The sequence below is a fragment of the Grammomys surdaster genome, unplaced genomic scaffold (genome assembly GCF_004785775.1).
Source record: "Grammomys surdaster isolate TR1022 unplaced genomic scaffold, NIH_TR_1.0 150, whole genome shotgun sequence".
NCBI classification, from domain to species: Eukaryota; Metazoa; Chordata; class Mammalia; order Rodentia; family Muridae; genus Grammomys; species Grammomys surdaster.
In genome coordinates, this window is record NW_021604608.1 from 20,114,588 (window position 1) to 20,138,503 (window position 23,916).

The 23,916-nt window shown below is 43.2% G+C and overlaps 1 protein-coding gene and 1 non-coding gene across 3 annotated transcripts in view; one reads left to right on the forward strand and one right to left on the reverse strand.

Moving 5' to 3' along the window:
• Rbm47 (RNA binding motif protein 47) overlaps window positions 1-23,916 on the reverse strand; it is a 138,668-nt gene that overhangs the window by 98,766 nt on the left and 15,986 nt on the right. The window lies entirely within an intron of this gene.
• LOC114619535 lies at window positions 2,894-2,999 on the forward strand. Its single transcript, XR_003711172.1, has one exon. It is a non-coding gene; the product is annotated as a U6 spliceosomal RNA (small nuclear RNA).

A 23,916-nucleotide genomic window follows, 5' to 3' on the forward strand; every position in this document is an offset into this window, starting at 1 on the left:
GAGGGAGGGAGGGAGGGAGGGAGGGAAGGGAAGGGAAGGGAAGGGAAGGGAAGGGAAGGGAAAAGGAAAGGGAAGGGAAAAGGGAAGGGAAGGGAAGGGAAGGGAAGGGAAGGGAAGGGAAGGGAAGGGAAGGGAAGGAAAGGAAAGGAAAGGAAAAATAAATTAATATAAATTTTAAGCAGCCCAGTTGCTTTAGCCATATGTCAGTAGCCATAGTGAGATGTGGCTATTGTACTGGATAGTCTATGGCTTTTGGGTTTATTTTCTCTCGTGGGCTAAAAATAGGGGCATCTGAAGGCTGAGTGGAACATTTAGTAATAACCTGAAGTGCCTGCTCCCTCCGGACTGAGATTGTCGGCATTCTCTGTCTCCACTAAAGTTGCTCAACCTGTAGTTGAAGATTAGCCAAGCAAACCAGTGTAGGAGACAGTCTTAAGCCGTTGATTGGCTGTTCTAGCAGATTTCACTTGAGGGTCACTACACGGATACCTGGTCCAGATGACTGGCTACTTAACGAGTTTTGTCCCAACAAACCTTTGTTTGCAAAATCAAAAAAAGTAAGAGGATTAGACATTTCCATGTTAGTTAAACTGGGAAAAACAGAGTTTCTCGTGTTTACTTAAAAACTTAGCTGTGTACTGAAGGGGGAGTTAGGATGGAATGGAATTCATGTACCAGATGAAGGAGAGCGTGGGGGTCAGACCAAGTTCTTCTCTGACCCATTTCAGAACAGAACAGGGCTGCAATTCTCAGGAACTATGACTTTTACTGCCCAAGTTAGGAAGTAACTCAACTACTCCGTTTTTATTTCTAATTGTTTCATTAGACTCTAATAAACTGATCTTTAAAGACCAGTGTACATCCCCCTGCAGGTGATTACCTCACCTCACGTGGCAGTCATGCTTAACTAGAGAAACCTCAATGCTCTTTCCAGCATTGTTTGGGTTGCCAGGCCCAAACTCGCCTCAGCAGCCACACTCCACATCAAAACCAACCACAGGCTCCTCTGCAAGGCTGAGGCCACAGCAGATGATCACCCAAAAGCTATAACTACCTCCTCTTGACAGCTGAGATCCCGACAGGTTGTCATCCAAGCATGACTCTGGGAGGGCAGATGCTTGTTTGTCACCAAGGTCCAAAACCAAATATAATACCTGGCAAACAGCAAGCGCTCGAGAGCACATTTCCAATGAGTACATGAATACATTCCAGGGAGAAACAGAGTGGGTGCTCTTCACTGGGGAGGAAGGGGACAGGCCAGGTGACATTCTGTTCTTCCCACACTACAGGAGCCCTGTGCTAAATGCTTAAGAGAGGTGAACGTCTAAAAAATTAGCATGTTTAAGAGATGCCTGGAAGGCCCCAATCCTGTCCTCCTAAGTGTATATTGAATGGGGCACCACTGCACTGTATTCTGGAAGGCTTTGCTTCTGGAGGATTGGTGTAAACAATACCACAGAATCAGATATATATATATATATATATATATCTCCACTCATCCACCTGTATGTGTCTGGGCGTATGCATGTGTATATATGTACATGTATGTTTTATGTATATACATGAGTATGCATGTATATACATGTATATATTATATGTGTGTATACATATATGTACATATGCATGTATGTATATTTGTGTATACATACACATACAAAGGAGTATTACTCCACTCTCAAGAACAAAATTTTGCCACTTTCAAGAAAATAGATGAAATAGGATTTCATGTTAAGGGAAATAAGCCAGACTCCAAAAGTTCAAAATCTTACATTCTTCCTATCACATTCAGATTCCAGATTTTTAAAAGAAAAGGCATGTAAATAAAAGAGGGATCTCTGGAAGAGAACCAGTGGAGAGAGATACATCATATACCTATATGATAAAATCATGTTAAAATCCACTATTACACAGCTAATGTGCACTGAAAAGAATCTCAGTAGGGTGTGTGGTGCTATGTGTCTTTCTGAAAGATGTCTCCCTGCTATTACTGGTATCCAGTGCTCTGGAAAAGATGCTCCTCAATCTAGAAAGGATTCTAGAAGATGAGCCTTTGATCAGTAGACAGAGAATCTCCTGATATTTGGAGTCTTCCCCCAGGTGTGGCATTGGACTCTGTAGAAAGAGAACTTATTAGAAGGTGTTCCTAGACAACGCTATTGAACTATACACTTCAACATGTTTATTTTGGGTCCACAGGATGGCTCAGTGGGTAAAGGTATTTGCCACCAAACTGATGACCTAAACTTAATGTCTGGGACCCACATGGTAGAAGAGAACTGGGCACAGTCACATGTTGTCCTATGACCATAGTGTGTGCACATGCATGAAGAAAATAAATAATTTTTTTTTTTTTGGTGTTTTGAGACAGGACTTCTCTGTGTAGCCCTGGCTGTCCTGGAACTGACTCTGTAGACCAGGCTGGCCTTGAACTCAGAAGTCCGCCTGCCTCTGCCTCCCAAGTGCTGGGATTAAAGGTGTGCACCACCACTGCCCAGCATAAATAATTTTTTAAAAAAGCTTAATTTTATATTATATGAATTCTACTTGAACTTGCTCCTCCTCCTTCCTCTTTTTCTTCTCCTCCTCTTCCTTCCTTCTCCTCCTCTTCTCTCCTCTTCCTTCTCTTCTTCTATCCCTCCCTTCCTTCCTTCCTTCCTTCCTTCCTTCCTTCCTTCCTTCCTTCCTTCCTTCTCCTCCTCCTCCTTCTTCTTCAGATACACACTCTGCAGACTAGGCTAGCATCAACCCAGAGATCAGCCACTAAAGTGCTAGAACGAAAGGCATGTGCCACTGTGCCTGGCTTCACTCAAACCTTTAAAAAAAAAAAAAAAAGTAAAAAAATAAAAAAATTAAAAAGCAATAGCCCCTGGGAGTGTTAAGAAAATCTAGAGAAGTGTTTACTATAGGAACTCATATGGTAAATTCAGGGTTATATAGAGAAAATTAGCTTGGCTCTTTACAAGGATGACTGGCAAACTTGTAAAGTGGTCTATATTTTGAAGAATAAGAATAAGAATAAGAAGAGGAGGAGGAGGAGGAGGGAGGAGGAGGAGGAGGGAGGAGGAGGAGGGAGGAGGAGGAGGGAGGAGGAGGAGGGAGAAGGAGGAGGAGGAAGAGGAGAGAAGGAAGAAAGAAAAGGAAGAGAAGGAGAATGAGGAGGAAGAAGAGGAAGGAAGGAGATGGAGGAGAGAGAGGAGGGAGGGAAGGAGGAGAGTGGAAATCAAGAAGGATATGTGTATGGGAACAATTTCATGGCCACTTTGGCACTTGGCTTTCTACTTCTACCATGTGTGTCTGGGGATCAAATTCAAATGGTCAAGCTTGACATGTGATCAGTTCTTCCAGAACACCAAGGTCCAAAGGATGGACCAGTTATAAGGGAAGGCCCGTTCCAAGGGAGGACCCAAGGCACACACTGTGAAAATACCTAAGAGCCCATAGTGTCGAGTGACTGGGAGAACTCAGTTTGAGTGACTCTGTGTAAAAACACAGTCTCCAGAAGGTATGGGTATCTTGAATACCTATGAAATATGCACTGTGAGAAACTCAGAGTGAGTTGCTTCCCAAAATATGTTTTATATCTTGGGAAGAGTGCCTAAACAAAATGCACTAAGGGCTGTAGAGATGGCTTAGTGGTTAAGAGCACTTGCTGTCCTTCCAGAGATGCTGACTCAAACCTTACATGGCGGCTCACAACCAACCACCTGCAACTCTAATTCCAGGGGATCTGACACCCTCTTCTAGACTCTACAGCATGCACAACACACACACACACACGAGAGAGAGAGAGAGAGAGAGAGAGAGAGAGAGAGAGAGAGAGAGAGAGAGACACACAGAGACAGAGACAGAGAAGAAAAATTTTAAATGCATTTTAAAGGGTCCATCTGGCCAGTGAGATGGCTTCAGTAGGTAAAAGCACTTCCTGCATAAGCCTGAAGACCAAATTTCAATCCTTGGGACCCACACAGGAAGAATAGTATTGACTCCCGTATCAACTCCTACACGTGGCCTTCTGAATTCTATAGGCAAATGGTAATACTTTGGTTCTATCTATCTATCTATCTATCTATCTATCTATCTATCTATCTATCTATCTATTCACACAAATAATAAATAATAATAATAATAATAAATCCCAGGGACTAGAGAAATGGCTCAGTGATTAAGAGCACTGACTGCTCTTCCAGAGGTCCTGAGTTCAATTCCCAGCTCACAACCATCTGTAATGAGAATCCAATGCCCGCTCCTCATGTGTGTGAAGACAGTAACAATGTACTCATATACATAAATAAATAAATCTTTAAAAAATAATAAATAAATAAATAAAATTAATTCCAATACTCAGGAAGCAATAGCAGATGGATCTCTTCGCATTGAGGCCAGCCTGGTCTATATAATGAGACATTGTCTTTTAAAAAGAAAAGAAGAGAAGAAAAGAAACAAAAAGAAGCTGGGCAGTGGTGGCGCACGCCTTTAATCCCAGCACTTGGGAGGCAGAGGCAGGAGGATTTCTGAGTTCAAGGCCAGCCTGGTCTACAGAGTGAGCTCCAGGACAGCCAGGACTACACAGAGAAACCCTGCCTCGAAAAACAAAAATAAAATAAAATAAAAAAAGAAACAAAAAGAAAAGGAAAACAAAGCAAAAGGCCAGGCTTGCACCTTTACTCCTAGCATTTGCGAAGCAGAGGCAGACAGATCTCTGTGAGTTCTCTGCCAGCCTGGTCTACAGAGCAAGTTCCAGGACAGCCAGGACTACAGAGAGAAACCCTGTCTCACTCAAAACAACAATAAACAAACAAACAAACCTTGCTCTTATATGTGTTTCTACCACTTCTCAATTCAGAATCTTTGACTTGTGATTAGAAGACCCATCCTACCCTAAAAATTATTAAGGTTATATATTTTTTCTTATTTTTAGCTAGTCCCTAGATTGAGCAAATGTCAGTACAGGGCCCCTACAAAATGTAGCACTGATATCAACTGCATTGGCAACATCCTTCAGAACACTAGTGGATTCTCCTCATGTCCACACTACCGGTGTCAGTCGCTCCCCTGAGTCATTGACAGTGCATCTGGATTCTACCACCTGAATACGTCTGCTTGGTTGACATTAGACAGATGTTAGCAAACTAGCATTTTCTTATCAAGCTTCCTATTTACAAAAGCAAGTCAACCAGAGCCATTTATAGTGGGTGGAGGGCTATGTTGGCAAAGACATCTAGTGAAGAGCCCTTGGCAGGTCACTGCTAGGGGTGATGTGAAGTAGCAGTCACTGAGGAAATGGCATGGAAACATTTCAAAAAATTGAAAAGAATTACCACTGGAGCCAGCACAAGTGGAAACAGAGCCTGAGAGAATCAAGAGGTACCAGCATTCACAGGCCTGTGACACAGTCCAAAGGTAGAAAGAACGATCATTCATGGATGGATGGATAGAGACACAAAATGTATTCTGTACACGGAGTACAACAATGTTCTGCCTTAAGATGAGTAAAATTAGGACTTGTGCCATTTGAATAAACACCGAGAGCATTGTACTAAGTGAAATAAAAAAAAAATCACACACACACACACTACTAAACTGAGCTTGGTGGCTCAAACCTGTAATCCAAGCAATCAAGAAACCTTGAGCAAAAAGATCTTAAATCAAAGGCAGCTTGAGCTGGACAAGGAGACAAGAAACAAGGATTAGAGGGAAAGAAACATAAACAAACAAATACGACTTCACCTATAAGACACCAACCAGACGGCCGGGCTGTGGTGGCGCACGCCTTTAATCCCAGTACTTGGGAGGCAGAGGCAGGCGGATTTCTGAGTTCGAGGCCAGCCTGGTCTACAAAGTGAGTTCCAGGACAGCCAGGACTACACAGAGAGACCCTGTCTCGAAAAACAAAAAAAAAACAAAAAACAAAAAAAAAAAAAAAAGACACCAACCAGACTTGTCAAACTCCTCAAGACAAAAAGCAGAGTGTCCTTGCCAAGGGTGATGGATGGGTTTAAAGAGTTTTAGTCTCAGAAACAAAGCCACTCTGGGGATGGACGGTGGTGATGGTTAGACAACACTGTGAACAGATTTGCTACTATCGAACTTTACTCTTAAAAATGGTTAGCACCTGGAGTCAGCTGCCACTAAATCTGATGTCCCAAGTTCAGTCCTGGAACCCATACAGTAGACATAGATTACTAACTCCCGTAAGCTATCTTCAGATTTCACAAATGTACAACACCTGCCCACACACAAATAAAAATATAGAAGTATGAATAATTAATATACACTGATAAAAACATGGAAAATGGACAGAGAGCTGGGAATCTAGCCCAGTGGTCAAGTCCTTGCCTGGCACGTGCTTGATTCTGTCCTAGAACTAGGAAGAGAAGCAAATAACGTGTTAAAGTGGTAGATTTTTTTGTTGTTGTTACATATATTTTACCACAATAGAAAAACTTTTTCGAAAGAACCATCTTTCCTTTGGGTAGCAGTCAAAATGCAGATCTCCTTAGCCAGGTCTGGAGGCTGGTGCCACACATCTGATGTGTCAACTACTCTGAAAGTTGAGGCAGGAGGATCACAGGACCACCGCCTGAGTGTAGTGGTTTGAATAAAACTGTCCCCTAAAAGGTCAGGTATCTGAACACTTGGTTCTAGTTGGTAGCACTGTTTGAGAGATGGTGTGGCCTTGCTGGAGAAAGTGCATCACTGAAGGGTGGACTTTGGGGCCTGCCCTTGCTATCAGTTTACTCTCTACTTTATGTTTGAGAGTTGGGGCCTGCCCTTGCTATCAGTTTACTCTCTACTTTATGTTTGAGAGTTGGGGCCTGCCCTTGCTATCAGTTTACTCTCTACTTTATGTTTGAGAGTTGAAGACTATGACCTTTCAGCTTCCTGCTCTGGCTGTCAGCTGCCATGGGTCTCCCACCATTGTGGATTCTCCCTCTGAAACTTCTAAGCCAAAAACAAATAACAAAAAAATCCCTTCCTTCTACCAGCTGCCTTGCTTGCAGTGATTTATCACAGCAACAGAAAAGTAAATGATACTCTCAACTACAGAAGTCCAAGGACAACCTGGGCAACTGAGTAAGACCCTGTCTCAATAAAAAGTAAAAAGAGTGGGAGGTATAGCTCAGTGGTAGAACCTAGAATGCACAAGGTTCAGTTCCTAGTCACATGTATGTGTGTGTGTGCACACAGAGACACATATACACACACACAGACACATATCAACACACACCCACAGACACACACAAATACACACACTTATATATACATATCACACACACATACATATATACAAACATAGACATCACACACACACACACACATCACATTCACACATATCCACACACATATACACCCTTACACACACAAACATACACTCACACATACAGACACCCATAGACATCACACATCAACACATATCCACACACACATCCACACACACAGAAAGAGAGAGAGAGAGAGAGAGAGAGAGAGAGAGAGAGAGATCCCAAGCTTTGAACCCAGGTCCCTATTCTACAGGTCTGGGATGGGAACTTGAAAGCTTAGGCCTGACCTGGTATAATTTTGATGCAGGGGTTCGGGTTTCTCAATAAGATCTTCCTGTTCCTTCATGTAGATTCCCAAGTGGCATTCTCAATTCTAGCTGCTACCCAAGTTAGTGTCAATGAAAACAATCTGGGGCATGCTTTACAACAAAAGCATTAAATAACTCACTCTATAATAGAGCTTTACAAGGGAAAAGTATCAAACAGTACCTGAGGGAGAGAAGGCCCCACAGATGCCACCTCACAAGTCATCTAAGCTCGTCATGGCTAACAGTCCAAGGAAACAGCTTGGGAAGCTCCCCCCACCACCACTAGAATTGAGTCTCCACTGTGGCCTCTTTCTTCCATGGAGTAAAATTCACTGGCACACAAGAGAACACTTTCTGCTAGGGTGGGGCACACTTCTCTTGATTCGGAATTGACAGAAGTCGAAGCACAGTGTGATTCTTTCTGCCTGTTTTGTAAGACATCTTTTGTAATGAGATAGCAAATCTGCCTGGAGGGCCACTGGACCAGCAGAAGCCAAGGCCTCTGTAACACAGCAGTCTTGCAGAACTGAGGTCAGAGCTCAACCAGGAAGGCACTCCGTGTGTGGGCACAAACTGTAGGCCCATAAACAGTCTTGCCAAGCCAGACCTCAATCATCTCCATCCCTTCTCGATCTTTCCTTCCCTTTGACGGTGGTCAAGCAGCCATTCTCCTCTCGGCTTCCCACGTACAGTCTGATGCACCTCTGCCTTGATGCTTCTGCTCCATTGCCTGGGGCCTAGAGGGTTCCCATCCTACACTTCACTGTACTCTGAATGTCTGCAGCTTCCCTGCGACCTGCTTCCTTCAGGCTGCCTCCCCGCTTTGCCTCCGCCCTAATACCCTTTCTATATAACCTTTATCACTCTCAACCTTGAGCTTGAGTTTTCAACTTGTGGAATCTCTCATCTGTGTTCACAGTCTTCTGTTACTTACAAATGCTTGTAAGTAGGTTGAAGGTTGAAGACTGAGGATAACTGTAATCTTTGCTCCCCCCTCGCCCCCAGGCAGCCAACTCAACAGTCTGTGCATGAGCCGTTGCCCTTTTCTTTGCTAACCAAACACCAAGGTCTCACCGCTCACAGATGTGCAGCCTGGCTCCAAAGCCCATGAACCTCACCAGTGGATTATCGCCGGGTTTATCGCTGTGCGTTCTTCAGTTAGCCTTGGAAGATGGACTCATCAGAGCCACAGCTGTGGAATTCTCATTTGGGAAAGCAGAAAACTCACAGCTAAGAAACAGGAGATATTACTGAGTCTGTGTTCTCACTCACTTACAAAGAAAACTGAAATCACCTCATTCCTGCAGACTTCTACACACAGAGTCTCATTCTTAGTGAGACTGTCTGTCCTAGAACTCATTGTGTAGATCAGGCCGGCCTCGCAGGGATTCTCCTGTCTCTACCTCCTGAGTGCTGGGATTAAAGGCATGCATCTGACTCCTACAGTCAGTCTATGTGTAAAAGTTTATTTACTCAGTTACCCTATGCTGTTCTATCTGCACCTAGTGTGCACACAGTCTCTGCCTTCAACAAGCCAGAGGCCTAAGGAACAGAAGCCAAGGCAAATGCCCAGGACCACAGTGTGCCTGGAGGGAACTGACGGGAGACTCAGGCAAAGTCGGACTGCTAAGCGGAGCACTCTCAAGAGGGGGTGGTAACTGTCCTAGGAGCCATTCTTTCTGGGGCAGGACAGATGGACCTTGCTGGCTTGTAGACATGAGGGTAGGGAGAAGGAGAGCAAGGGAGAAGGAGAGCAAGAAGAAGAGAGAGTTGTGGAGAGCCAAGAGCTGGTGTTCTGGGGATGGATCCCAGAAGCGGAAAAGCCTTCGTCCACTTCCACCTCCTGGCCCAGACTGCATAGCACTCACCTCAACATGATTACCACTGCTTATTTGTGTCCGGATGCTAGCAAGGGGTTGGTCACTGACAGCTTAGGCTTTTTCCAGATATACAGTTTCCATCAGAACTACTAAGATCTGTTGGGTTACGGAAGACCTTTATTCCTCGTGAGAGAGAAAGTATTTATGGACCCTGACGTTGTGAATTTCATGATTTTTCAAGTCACAAAAGATTGTTCTTTTGACCTACTTCTCTAACTATTAAGAATGAAAAGGTCAAGCTTAGTAGTAGTACAGGTCTGTAATACTGGCTCCTACAGAGACTAAGACAGGAGGGGTACAAGTTTACTCAAGGGGAACAGAGTGAGCACAAGGCCAATGTGGAAACTTAGTAAGACCCCCGAATTAAAATAAAATGTAAAAACCGAGCTGTGGCTGTGGCTCAGGAATAGGGCTTCTGGCAGCCCTGGGTTCAATCCCCAGAACCATAAAAATAAAAAGACTCGAGAGGCCGATGAGTTGCAAGTGGGTACAAATAAATTGTAGCTCAAGCAAAAGATAGGGATCAGTCATCAAGGGTAGGGGAATGGCCACTCCTGTCAAAGATGGCGACTTCCCCTTAGCCCACAGCGACTCCTGTTTCCTGAAACAGCACTTTGGGGTCAGTGTACATACCAAAGCCCGGTTAAAGGGTTTTAAGGCAGAGAGAGCTACAGGGAGTCCCCAACACTTTCTGAAAATTCTTTAGTGTATTATGGCAGAGTGCAGTAGTGTGACAGGGATCAAAAGATTAGAAATAATTAACTCCTTCAGCTGACCACGGCTAGAGCTTTGCCGCTGAATTTTGCCTCAGCTTCTAATGAGAAATAAAGCATGCCTACAGGACTTATTACCAACCAGAATCATACTTGAAAATGCTGCATTAAAGAATCAAGGCCAAGCGTGCTGACTCAAGCCCGAAATCCCAGCGCCTGGGGAGGGAGCGGTTGGATTTGTACAAATTCAAGGCTATGTTGTTCTACATAGTAAGTCCCAAGTTACCCAGGGCTATAGAGTGACATCTTATGCCCCAGTGACAGAGAACCAGCAAGATGGCTCAGGGGGTAAAAGTGCTTGCTACTGAGCCTGACGACCTAAACTCAATCAGAGCCCCATATGGTGGATGAAGAGAATCAGTTTCTCAAAGTTGTCCTTTGACCCACCCACAGAAGCTGTGGCATGAGGAGGCACACATACATGCTAAAATAAATAAATAAATAAATAAATAAAATCAGATTTTTTTTTTAAGGAGGAGTGATTAAAGCATCACAAATGCTTTGCGATGATGAATCATTTTTGAAAGTATATCATTGATACGTGGTATTTGCGATCTATGGTTCATGGCATCCAACCACTCTCCCCTCTCTCCCCTGGGTGGCCTGAGACTTAGGTAGACCAAAACTCACAAAATCCTCCTGCCTTCTCTGGAGTGCTGGGATTAAGGGCATGTGACACCACCCTCTACTCTGTGCTCTCCTCTTACCTGTTTAAGCTACAGATGCATTAGCACAACATCTAATGAGGAAAAAAAACAGAGAAGGCTACCGTGATGCTCACTGTGCTCCAGTTACCTGAGGCAGGAGGCAGAGAGCTTAAAGACACCCAAACACCACTTATCCAGACCCTCTCTCAAAGCAGCTTTTAAAAGCCTGGAGATAGAGCACATGCCTAATTTTAGGATGCCCTAGTATGACAGTAGCTAGCATGTCCATCTTGGAAGATAGATTCGTCATCCTTCTGCAAATAATTCACACTGATAAAAAATTATGATTTTTATCATATGAGATTTTGCTGTTGTTGTTGTTTTAAAGAAAGCTCTAAAGTCCAAATGCCCCCCAAATAGTTCACTAAGAGGACTTTAAAAGATAAAATATTACAACCTAGAAAAGTGGGTTTAAAAAAAAAAAAAAAAGAAAAGAAAAGTGGGTTTAGCAAAGACATGTTTAGTTTGACCCTTAAGTGTGTGGCCAATCCTGCTGTTCCCTCCTATGGACCCTTGGATGAACTAGGTGGCCTGTGACTGCTTTGACCCGGAAGTAACACTAATCTACTTCCTCCTTTCCTTCCCTTTTCCTTCCTTCCTTTCTTCCTTCCTTCCCTCTCTGTCTGTCTCTCTCTCTGTCTCTCTCTCCCCCATCTCCCTCGCCCCGCCCCCTCCCCCTTCTCGCCCCCCCCCCCTTCTTTTCCGGTGGTTGGAGATAGGGTTGTTTTTTTTTTAGCCCTGACTGTACTAGAACTTACCTGGAACTACCTGGAACTCAGATCAACTGCCCACTGTCTCCCAAGTGATGGAATTAAAAGGGTTGTGTCTACACAACCAGCCTTAAAATAAAAAAGTAAATTAGGTTTATCTACCTTACAGGGAAGACATTATGGAGAGACCGAATCAAGAGACAACAGATTGTGATTGTTCATTCTACCTAATAGATGGTTTCTTGACACTGAGGATGACTGGAGCCCAGAATCATTCTTGAAACCGCACCAATATAACCCCTTTCCTTCCTAGAAGGGTGGCTTTCACCCCCCAAATATAATTATGTGATATTATCCTCGAGGGCAGAACTAGGCTCCACGGATGAAAGCTATAAAGAAAAGTCTAGCCAGGCATGATGGTGGCATGTCTGTAATCCCAACATTTGGGAGACTGGGCAGAAAGATCATGAGTTCAAGGCCAGTCTGGACTACAAAGCAAGAGGAAGTGGAGCATAAGTCTTCAATCTCAGCACTTGGGAAACGGAGGCAGATTCTTGTCTACATAGCGAGTTTTAGGACAGAGAGGGCTACATAGTGAGATCCTGTTTACAAATAAATAAATAAATAAATAAATAAATCTAGAAACTGGATCTGTGAATCTAATTGGATATTTGCTTTAGGTAAAACTATTTAACTTTTCTGTGTCCACCTGCACTCTGTAAAACAAAGTCATTAGAATAGCCATGTCAGGGAGCTATGCACACAGGTACCACTAATGCTGGAGAGGCTTGTCTGCCCTGGATGAAATGTCAAATCAGAAATCCCCTACAGTCCTGTCCAACTGCAAAACATGCCCTCTGACTCCACAGCCATTCAGGAAAGCTGGGGTTTACCCAAAGCTGACAGCAACCATGTCTTAATCCAACCATGTCTTAATCAAGTGTCAACGGCATTCTCTTTTTGTTAATGTGATCAGTTAATTTGTCCCTAAGACCCTTAATGGTCTAAGAAGAAAAGGGGGGAAAAAGGAAGGAAAAAAGAAAAGGAAAGAAAAGAAACAAAGTGTATGAACTCACATGCTAAGAGAGCGTCATTGGCTTGCATACTGGTTAACTGCTGGGCATACTAAGTTACAAAGCTTCCTCTGGGGTTCTCTCCCTGAAGTGACAGCCTCTTTCTACTTATCTCAGTTCCCAGGACCTATAATCCAAGTGCAACTGCCCACCCAATTTGACCCCGAGTTACCACAAATGATAAGACTTGGAGGAAATTGTTTTAATTAGGTATTACCTTAGCTAGAGAAAATTAATTTCCTCGTCTAGAGAGTGAAGATAAGAGTGAGCCCTTGACTAACTTCATAGCACCTTCTGGTACTCTGCTTCCGAGGGATGGTAACAGCCAATAGTCCTACCCTGCCAAAGCGTCTGAGTCATGACATCCAACAGGGCACGTTAACCAAAGGGGTGCAATAGTGGCACTCATATTTTGGTAGTAACCAACCAATAGCTCTGATTGGACTTAACATCTACATAATAGGAAGGAAATCATGACTGGTCCTACTGGAAACCTAGCCCACAGCCTGGAGCTACAGAGATCCTGGATCCTGGATCTACTGCAGCCACTTGACAAAACCAACATAAACCCTAGCTGCATTCTAAATGCATATGCTTATGCGCACATAAGTATAGTTCTTGTCCCTCATCAAAGAAATGGCAGAACCCATTACAGAAAACTACAACCAGTCAAAACACAGAGAAAAAGAACAATAGTGAGATGTCCAGCCCCAGTATACAGCTATAGCACAACTCCGGTACCTAAGCTCAGAGAACATTGCAAAAGAGGGGGGCAGGAAGATTGTGAGAGTCAGAGCAACAGGAAGTCTGCCGTGAAATTCTACCTCCTAGAAATAACAGGAAACCTTCGCCTGTGGTGCCTCAGCAACACAGCTGCCTAAATAAGTCCTGAAAAAGTAGAACACCCAAAGACACGCTAACATGGAAGGAGGGGATCTCATGGAGCCCCACGCCTAAACAAAGAACTACAGGCAACCAAGGAATGCTGAGAATGAGCTCGTCAGCAAGTCATCCAATACCAAGTGATCGGCCCTGAAATCATATATACATACAAGAAACAGGAAATGAGCCAAGCAGGTTGTATTTATATAGACAGCATATACACATACACATGCATAGTCACACACACATTAATAATAACAATTTAAAAGAGGCTGCGGATGGAGAGATGGCTCAGTGGTTAAGAATACTGACTGTTCTTTCAGAGGACTTGAGTTTAATTCCTAGTACCCACATGGCGGCTCACAACTGCCTGTAACTCCACTTCCAAGGACTCTGACACCCTCACACAGACATATACGTAGGCAAAACACCAATACACATAAAAATAAAAGAAATAGATCATTCTTTTAAGTTTATAAAAAGAGAAAGAAAGGCTATGGTTTTGAAAGGGAACAAGGGAGTAGCATGGGAGAAGAAATAAAGAGAAGAAATGGAAGGGGGAAATGATGTAACTAGATTTTACTTGTGTTTTTCTTTTTTGAGACAGGATTTCTCTGTGTAACCCTGGCTGTCCTGGAACTCACTTTATAGATGAGGCTGCCCTTGAACTCAGAAATCTACCTGCCTCTGCCTCCCAAGCGGTGGGATTAAAGGTGTGCGCCACCACTGCCTGGATAATTTTTTTTAAATTTATGTATATAGCTGTCCCTGCAGGTATGTCTGTGCATCATGTAAACGCAGCGCCCTTGGAGGCCAGAAGAAGGTGTCCTATCCGCAGGATTGGAATTACACACAGCTGGCTGTGAGCCGCTATGTGGTTGATGGAAGTTGCACTCAGATCCTCTGGAGGAGTCATGCGTGCTCTAAACTGCTTGATTATTTCTCCATAATTGTATTTTAATTAAAAGACAAACATTTTAAAAATGAGCCCTCATAGCTAAACTTAGTGGTACAGTTTTATAAACTAGCACTTAGGAGGCTGAGAGGCAAGATTAAGAGTTTAAGGTCATCCTCAGCTATCTACATAGGGAGTTCAGGGACAGCCTGGTCTACATGGACCCTGCGGTGGTTTAAATAAGGATGGCTCCCACAGACTCATATATTTGAATGCTTAGTCATCAAGGAGTAACATTACTTAAGAAGGATTAGGAGGTGCCGGGCGGTGGTGGCGCACGCCTTTAATCCCAGCACTTGGGAGGCAGAGGCAGGTGGATTTCTGAGTTCGAGGCCAGCCTGGTCTACAGAGTGAGTTCCAGGACAGCCAGGGCTACACAGAGAAACCCTGTCTCGGAAAAACAAAAAAACAAACAAACAAACAAACAAAAAGGATTAGGAGGTGTGGCCTTGTTGAAGTGGGTGTGGCCTTTGGTGTAGGAAGTGTGTCACTGGGGTTGGGGTTTCAAAACCCCAAGTCAAGTTCAGTGTTTCTCTCCATACTGCCTATGGATCCAGATATAGAACTCTCAGCTACTTCTCCAGCACCACTTCTGTCTGCGTGCTACCATGTTTCCTGCCATGATGATAACAGACTAAACCTCTTAAACCGTAAGCAAGCTCCCAATTAAATGCTTTCTTTTATAAGTGTTGCTGTGGTCATGGTGTCTTTTTGTAGCAATAGAACACTGATGAGGAAAAATTCCTGTCTCCAAAAATGTGACTGGGGAGATGGCTCAGTAGTTACGGGCACTTGCTGCTCTTCCAGAGGACCCGGGATAGTTCCGAGTACCCACATCAGACAACTCACAACTGCTTACAACTATGGATCTAGATCTGTCCTTGAGAGTTTACACACATGGCATTCACATAGAGACACACACAGAGAAAATAAAAAATAAGTTAAGTAAAAATCAACCCCCCCTCCAATCTAGAGATGGAGTATAACAAAGCCACGATGACCCAATGTTTCCATGAGGAAATTATTACATTTACAGCTGACACATGGCAGATAAGAAATCTCAATCAACCAGGCATCATGGTGCCTACTAATGAACCCAGTAGTGGGGAGGTGGAAGCGGGAGAATCGGAAGTTAAGAGACCAGCCTGGGCTATGGGGAGAGCCTGTGAGGGGAGCTCAGTACATACGTTAGATCTCTGTGGCTTGGTTGTACTCACATCTTAAGAGCACTCAGACGTAACAGTGTCTTACACTGTTGGGGTATGCCCGGGAGTTGGGAATGCCCGGGAGTCATCTCATCTGGTTTTCGTCTTTATAAAGCTCTTTTCTTGCGCATATTCCACTGTCCTGGTTCCTTTGGCTGAACATAATATCAGTGAACAGTTCTTCATGAAGAGTCGACCCATGCACTCTCATTGTGTGAGCATCCGACAGAACGAATAAGCCACACGACTTCCCTCCGAGCTACGGATGGCCGCGTTTCTTCTGATTCTCCCATGGGGTGTTAAGAGCTCTGTTGGCTTTCTTTGGTGAATATCTGTGCACTTTTTCTACTGTTTGCATCCCAGGGAGTGTAACCTCTAGGTCCTGAGATACGCTAACTCTAGATGTAGCTTCTAGGTCTTCAGGGTTAGTGGGTTGCTTTCTTGGCACCAAGCATTTTAGCCAGGGCCTAACTCCACACAACCTCTGTACAAACCACCCTTGGCTTTGTTTAAAATGTCACTGATCAACATATTTGTTTCAAAACATTCCATGTTTTTGGAATGTCTTGGTGCATAACATTTACAATCACATTTAAGGTCTTCTCCTGTGACCCTAATTAATCTCTTACTCATTCAACAAATAATATCCTCAGTCCCAAATCACTTCCTGATCTGCTAGGGATACACTGAACGAGAAAGCCACGGACCTGAGGACATTTCAGAGTCTCGATATCAGAAGGGCTGGGAAGCCGGGCGGTGGTGGCGCACGCCTTTAATCCCAGCACTTGGGAGGCAGAGGCAGGCGGATTTCTGAGTTCGAGGCCAGCCTGGTCTACAGAGTGAGTTCCAGGACAGCCAGGGCTACACAGAGAAACCCTGTCTCGAAAAACCAAAAAAAAAAAAAAAAAAAAAAAAAAAAAACAGAAGGGCTGGGAAGCCTAAAGACGACTTATTTAACTGATTCTATGACAGAATGGCTAGGAGCAGGAAGACTGAAGGAATAATATGCTGTACCAAAAAAGCACAGCGAGCCCAAGGGAAAGGGAGACACATTTCAGGTAGCTGTCACATGGGGTATGGAAATGTAGGGTCAGACTAAAGATCTAATCTATCTATTAAAAAAAAAAGACACCCCTAAAACTACCTATGTATCTACCCATCTATTTTTGAAATAAAGTCTAACTTAGATACCCAAGCTAGTGCCTAATTCCCAGGCTCCGCTATCCTGTTGCTTCAGCCTCCTGAGTTGTGTTGCGCACAGCTTAAGTAAATATAAGCACAGGTGGCTGATGTGAAGGCAAATAAAAATAATAACTAAAAAAAAAAATAATGTGGTACTAGGGATCAAACCAGGGTCTTACACAGGCTAGGCATGTGCTCTACCCAGTGAGCTCCACTTCTTAGCCCTAATATTCACACTTTATAATTTAAATTTTCTATTTACCTAAGTGTTTAAGAGTTTTGCCTACATGTATGTCGATGTACATTGGTGCCTGTTGCCTGAGGAGTACAGAGAGCCCCTGAAACCAGAGTGACAGATGGTTGTGAACCACCATGTGGTTGCTGGGACTTGAACCTGGGCTTCTTTAGATGGGCAGTCAGTGCTCTTAACCACTGAGCCATCTCTCTAGGCCCTGATATTTGCACTTTAAATGATCATATATATCTTCATATTATGTTTTTATTATATGCTGATATAATACAAATATTTATGTTATATTTATATTACATATACATTATATATTATGTTTATTATTACATATTGTATGTTATATGTTATGTAATATGTATTAGATCAGTATATATTATACGCTTTATAGTATGCTATATTGTATACATTATAGTATATACTAGTGTGCAAAAATAGGCAGCTAAAATAAAACTTGGAACATTTGGATTTCAATTTTAAGCTCACTAAGACTTAAGCATCAGTCTCCGTGAGAGCTCGGTCTCCAACAGTGGGGCTGGACAAGCTCATGTTGGGGAACAGTAGTACACAGGATTATAACAGGGCCCAAAGAAAACCGTGTGAGCAGCGTATGAATGCATACACAAGCTGATACACATGCCTCAGACCCAGCATTTGGAATGTCGAAGCAGAGGATCAGAAGCTCAAAGTCACCCTTAGTCACACAGCAAGTTCACAGCTAGCGTGGCCTGCAGGAGAAGACCCTGTCACAAACACGAAAACCAAAGAACAAACATGGCTCTTTAGGAAGCTGGCATCAGCTTATTTTTTTCTGATTTTTTTTTGTTTGTTTGTTTGTTTTTCGAGACAGGGTTTCTCTGTGTAGCCCTGGCTGTCCTGGAACTCACTCTGTAGACCAGGCTGGCCTCGAACTCAGAAATCCGCCTGCCTCTGCCTCCCAAGTGCTAGGATTAAAGGCATGTGCCACCACTGCCCAGCTTTTCTGATAATTTTTTAAAGCTTCCATTTTTTCTTTGCTGTCTATAAAATTTTTTTTTCCAACCAACGAAATCTTTACAATCAAATTTCTCCCAGTATTTCTAGGCTTATTGCTCTTCGAAGCTCAGGGATTCCCCACGATGGCAGAGACTTTTTTCTCTGTAAACACATCTCTGAAAGTATTTCAAGACTCACTCAAGAATCATCTTTAGTTCTGGTGCAAAACTGCCTGCATTAGAATCCTGAGTCTGCCTTTTCTGGCTTTGTAATGCAAAGGGACTTAACATCTCACCTGTCTATCTTCCCATCTGTAATAAAGATAATAAATAACTGTATGTATTTCTTAATGTTCTCTGGAAGATTAAGTGAGACCATCTTTGCAAAGTACTTGGAAAAAACCACCCAGCACGTAACAAAGTAGATTAAACACCTAATCTTAAAGAGGCACCTTCAGACACCCTCCTCCCCCATCGTGTCTCTTCAGGGGAAGCCAATGCTACAGATTCCTATCCTAGTATCCTGACTATTCCATAATATTCAATCTCTCTGGAGTAGAATACAGCAACATTAAAAGAGGGGGTCTTTTCTTATTTCAGGAGGAAAAGGGAGTCACAAAATAGAAGATGTGCAGTAAATCAACAGATTAAGGCACAGAAGGCACCAAAGGACATTTGCTGCATGTAATCTCAGTGCCTGTACCGTTCAGAGCATCTGTATGCATTTTCTATCTCTAATGCCTGGTCAGAACCTGTATCAACTCAATGAATAGATCCCTGGAGTGATTACTACCAAAAGAGGAGGGAGAGAGGGAGGGAGGGAGGGAGAGAGGGAAGAGAGAGAGAGAGAGAGAGGAGAGAGAGAGAGAGAGACCCTGTCTCAAACAAGAAAAATAAAAAGACCAAAGACACCATTGGTACTTACAGATTATAGACACAGCTCACAGATATGAATGTAAATATCTCCAACAAGACGTATGAACAAAGAAACTCAAGTTTAATCAGGTGTCGAGTGCAAATGTTCCACACGAACAAGACTCAGGCCTCTTCAGAACTGAGGGATGGAAACTGAGATGAGACGGGTGGTGGTGGTGCACGCCTTCAATCCCAGCTCTGGGCAGGCAGAGGCAGGAGGATCTCTGAGTTCAAGGCCAGCCTGATCTACAAATGAGTTCCAGGACAGCCAGGGCTACACAGAGAAACCCCCCTCAAAAAAAAAAAAAAAAAAAAAAAAAAAAAAAAAAAAAAAAAAAAAAAAAAAAAAAAAAAAAAAAAAAAAAAAAAAAAACAGAACAAAAGAAGGAAGGAGGGAGGGAAGGAGAGAGGGAAGGAAGGAAAGAAAGAAAGAGGGAAAGAAGGAAGAAAGAAAGAGATGGACTAAAATCCAAATGTAAAAAGTATAAGAAGTCACCACCGAGGAGCAGTACAACTGAGCACCTGACCAGCAGCATGAGGTTCTAGGTTCAATACTTGGTTGTAGGAAAAATAAAATCAAGAGTGAAGTTTAAGAAGCTACCTGTAAAGTCTGAGAGCCAGCTTTGAAGGAACAAACAGCAAAAACTGCTTGAACAAGATGTTCCTGAAGAATCTGAAAGAACTCAACAATCAGAGACCTGGGATACATGGTGTGGGAGGGAACAAGGCATCTGAAATCTATATTTGACATTACATTTTCAGAGCTGAAGCCCAGTGATGGTGGTGCACGCCTTTAGCACTTGGGAGACAGAGGCAGGTGGATCTCTGTGAATTTGTGGCCAGCCTGATCTTCAGAGTGAGTTCTAGGACAGCCAGGGCTACAAAAAGAAACCCTGTCTTGGATAAAAACAAAAAACAAAAACTTGCATAGCTAAAACCTCTATGACAGTGTCCATACATACCCTGAACCCTGCCGGAGGAGGCACGAACCAGTACAACCAGCTCTTTAATCTGATTCAATAAGAAGTCTGTAAAACGGCTCTGACCTTAAATGACTTGACATAACACAAAAAAAATCAAGACAGAGTGGTTCGGAGTCTCAGTACACACTTTTCCCATCTACTTGGTCTAAAGGGGCACCAGGAAAATGGCTCAGTCTGGCAGTGTCAGCCAAAACAAGCATGAGTTTATTCAAGTCCCCAGCACTGGAACACAGCACACATCTGTAACCCTAGTGCTGGTGAGAATGGAGATGAGCAGATCCCTGGAGCTCACGAACTGGCCAGACTAACGAAATGTTGTAGCTCTAGGTTCAGGGTGAGACGCTGTCTCAAAAACTAAGGTGGCATTCTATTTAGAAAGACCAAAATTCCATCTCTTATCTCCACATACATCTACATCTGTAAACACATGTGCACACACCCAAAAGGATACATACATACATGCACCTCCTACACACACACACACACACATACACACACACGGTATTTTTTGCACAGAGTAACATAAAAGCTCATTGTATTTCATTTCCAACACAAGGAAAGCAGAGCTGAATCCATGATAACTTTCAGAGGACAATTCCCCTGATTCCACAGTGCCCATCCCCCAAGCTTTGGTTATCTGGTCTCTGGTTATAATTAAATTTTTGTTGTTGTCCTGTTACACTTATTTGTTGTTATGAGAACGCACATCTGTGCCGTGGCCAAAGGACAACTTGGGGAAGTCAGCTCTCTTCTACCACAAGGCCTCCATCCAGGTTTGGTGACAATGGCCTTTGATTCACTAAGTTGGTTTTTGAGATAGGGTTCTTGCTACAGCCTTTAGCTAGTCTAGAACTCCATGTATAGAGCAAATTTGTCTCAAATTTGCCTCAGTCTTCCTGCCTGGAATTAGAATATGATGGGGCTGGCTATCATTTTTATTTATTTATTTATTTTACAGAAACTAGGCAAACAGCCAAGGACAAATGTATTTATCTCTCTGTGCCAAATCTACAGGACATCAAATATTGACCAAAAATGTTTCTTCAAAGGAAAATTACCTGCTTAGTCCACAGAGTTGGTTCCTAGCTATCCTTGAATGTTTGCTGTTTTCATAAAGATATTGACAGCTCAGCTACAGCCAGCCAGCCACTCGTCTGCTGGAGCTCCTCTCCCTCGGAGATGACAGTACTGTACAAATGTTTTTTTTTATTTTACATGATGTCATCCTCAGCTTTGATAGGACAACTTCGTCCTTCCTTACCAACACCTTTAAGCTTCAAGCGTCTTTAAGTCTGAAAAGATCCTAACTCTTTTATAAAGCCTACCTCCATTTGGGATTTATTTGTAAATACCAAAAGAAAAAAAAAGTCTGTCATGATGGCATACAGTTTTAGTCCCAGCATTTAGAAGACTAGGGCCAGTCTGGTCTACAGGACAGCCAGGCTCTGTAGAGAAACTCTGTCTTTAAAAAATAAAACAAGCCAGGCGGTGGTGGCGCATGCCTTTAGTCCCAGCACTTGGGAGGCAGAGGCAGGCGGATTTCTGAGTTCGAGGCCAGTCTGGTCTACAGAGTGAGTTCCAGGACAGCCTGGGCTATACAGAGAAACCCTGTCTTGAAAAACCAAAAAATAAAAATAAAAAATAAAAATAAATAAATAAATAAATAAATAAAACAAAACCAACAACAAAAAAAGAAAAGCCAGAAAGAAATAAAGAAGGAAGGAAGGAAACAAAAGGAGAGAAAAAGAGAAAGAAAGAGAGAGAAAAAGAAAGAGAGAGAGAGAGAGAGAGAGAGAGAGAGAGAGAGAGAGAGAGAGAGAGAAAACACCATTTTGGTAAGCACAAAATGAAGCTGTTCGTCCAGAGGCAGAAACTCAAGGCCACTGAGTTACATAGTGAATGAAAGGCCACCCTGAGGATTGGGGTGGAGGAAATGAGGGAAAGAGGGAGAAAGGGAAAAAATTAAGGTAGGGACTAGGGCATGGGTAACATATGTGATGCTCTCAGCAGTGTTAATAAATAAACATAAAACAGGCTGCAGAGATGGCTCAGTTGTCAACACCACATCCTGTTCTTGTGTAGATTTGATCTGTTCACAGATTCCTGTAATTCCAGCTCCTAGGAATCTGATGCCCTCTTCTGGTCTCCACAGGCACTTGCACTCATGTGCATGTGTGTGCATGCAGAAACCCATTAAAAATAAATAAATATTAAAAATAAACAAGTAAATAAAAAATGAAGGAACAGTGTCGGGAACGAGCTGCACAGCAATGGCCCAAGTGGAGACTCCCCTGGAAGGCAGGCTCTCACTGTCAGCAGGACTGACAGAGGAGATGTCTTTGCTGGGAGTAGCTCCCAGGTGTACTGCCTCTACCAACTCTGTATAAAGAAACCTCAGTCCTGGTACACCAGCAATGTCACTGTCTTGTGTAGCCCTTGGGTTTCAGTAACCAACACTAAAAGAATTTTTCGAGACTTAGAACAAGCCAGCTGACCTCGCTGTTCCTTTGCCCACCCTCTCCTATGCTCTACTTCCTCTTGAAGACCCATGAACAGCACGTATTCAAACTGGGAAAAGAAGAAGACGGGAGGTAGGAAAGTTTTAGAGCTGTGTGATTAGCCGATCTAGGTAAGAAGACCTGGTCTTGCTCCAAGGATCAAGTTTTCCTAAACCTGACCTGGTTTGGGAGGCCATACAAGAAGCCTGAGTTCTGGCCAGCATTTACAGTGGGCAAGTTACTCAATACATCTATGCTTCATTCCCACGCCTGACACATGGGCAGAAAAACTAGCAACTCACTGGGAGTTGCTTTGTTAACAGAGCTAGGTAAAGCCTGGTATACAATAGGTGCTTAACAAATGGTAGACATTACTATTTATTTGCTCTTAGCTTTTCTTTCCAGGCAGTCTCACTATGCAACCCAAGCTGGCCTCAAACTTGTATCTTCCTCAGACTCTTGGCCAAGTGCCGGCAGTAGAGTTATGCATCATTGAGCCAGCCCCCTCATTTAACCTCTGTGCATCACTGGCCCTTAGTTATACAGATGCAACCTCCTTGCTTCTGCCTGTGCTTGCTGTAGGAACTCACTAATCCAGCTTTCTTACCATGAACTGTTAAAAGACTTTAAATAACTGTGAAAACTCCAAGCCCTACCAGTCCCTTTGGAAATTGACCCATCTTGGACAAAAGCAAAACCCACATCACTTGACCCAATTAAGCAATAATAAACTCAATCACTACACAGGCCACACTGGCATTGACACAGGACACCCTGCAACTACTCAAGCTTTCAATAGCCGTGGTTGCAAAACCATGTCCATCCCTGACCGACCTCCCTCCCAACCCAACTCTAATAGCTGGGGACATCTTAAAACATTCCTTTAAAAACTGAGTTATCTAATGCTTCACATAAACATATAACTCTTTACCCCCCCCCCATGAATTTGGAATCATTGTATCTTTTGTTGTTGTTGTTATTGTTCTTTTAAAATAACCAAGGTCTCATATATATACCTGCAATTGGAGAACTAAGCAAGTGAATTAGAAGACAGCTTCAGTGACGTAGTGAATTCAAGGCCAGCCTGGACTACATGAAACCCTGCCTTTTAAAAATAACAACAACAAAACCTAGTATTATCAGAGTCACACACCAGTCTCTCATACCTGAGCATATTGGTCTAGCCTCAGTTTTCAGCCAGCACGTGAACATGTGTGCAGACCCTTTATAAAGTTAGTAAAGGAAAGACAACGCATGTGTCTGCATGTCCCACATGTATCTCTTATATGGTATCAATATTTACAGTGTAACCCGCATGCCTTCAGTTAATTGTAATTAATTGTAGTACACTTGTAATTAGCA